Genomic DNA, 998 nt, shown 5'->3' with positions numbered 1-998 from the left:
AATCATTGATCAATCGGTGCTTCTCCAGGTGATTTCGAATAGAGTTTGAAATGATTGCTTCCAGTAATTTGCCTACTATTGATGTTAGACTGATTGGGCGGTAGTTAGAGGATAGTGATCTATCCCCCTTCTTGAAAATCGGTATTACATTCGCTATCCTCCAGGATTCTGGTACTACACCTGTTTTTAAGGACATGTTAAACAACTTTGCTAAGGGCATACTAAGCTCTTCCTTACATTCCTTTAATACTCTGGCAAATATCTCATCGGGACCAGGTGACTTATTAGGCTTTAATTTGTCTATTTGCTTACTAACATCGTTACTAGTCACTACTATCTCACTTAATTTGTTTTCTTCACTATCTCTGAATAAAGTCGGTGCCTCGGGTATCATGTTTAAATTTTCGGTGGTGAAAACTGTTGAAAAATATTTATTCAAATTATTGCTCATTTCTCCATCGTTATCAGCGAGCTCGCCGGAGTCTGACCGTATCATGGCACTCACCACGTGTTGAGGGAGACGCTCATGCTTGACTGAATCTCTCTCTCTCTCTCTCTCTCTCTCTCTCTCTCTCTCTCTCTCAGTTCATCCACCGTCATCATTAGGACATGTGACTCATAGGGTAAAGCCAGGTGGATCAGATAAACTCTGATGGTAAATGTTTTGTGAAACTTCAAGAACTCACTATAAGAAAGCTAGTTATATCTTATTTCGTACAGGGAAATAGAAGAATTAACAGAGTATTTATAGTTTAATATTTTATGGACCCTTGTTTGAGTATGATATGGGGTAATGCTCAGTGTCTCTGTAAACCCTAAAGTTACACACTAAGTAGAAAATAAAATAAAAAGTAAAAAAATATAATTCAATATATGAACACATTAGACAGGAAACGAAATTAATGTTATAATATTAAAAAGCTTCATATATTTACACAAAAGAAGCTAAATGTTATACATAATTTTAAAGGTAAAAGGGCAACAAGGTTAATGTTTTC

The sequence above is a fragment of the Homarus americanus genome, unplaced genomic scaffold (assembly GCF_018991925.1).
Source record: "Homarus americanus isolate GMGI-L3 unplaced genomic scaffold, GMGI_Hamer_2.0 scaffold18703, whole genome shotgun sequence".
Taxonomy (NCBI): domain Eukaryota; kingdom Metazoa; phylum Arthropoda; class Malacostraca; order Decapoda; family Nephropidae; genus Homarus; species Homarus americanus.
The sequence above is the reverse complement of the archived record's forward strand: the minus strand, read 5'-3'. Positions refer to the sequence as shown.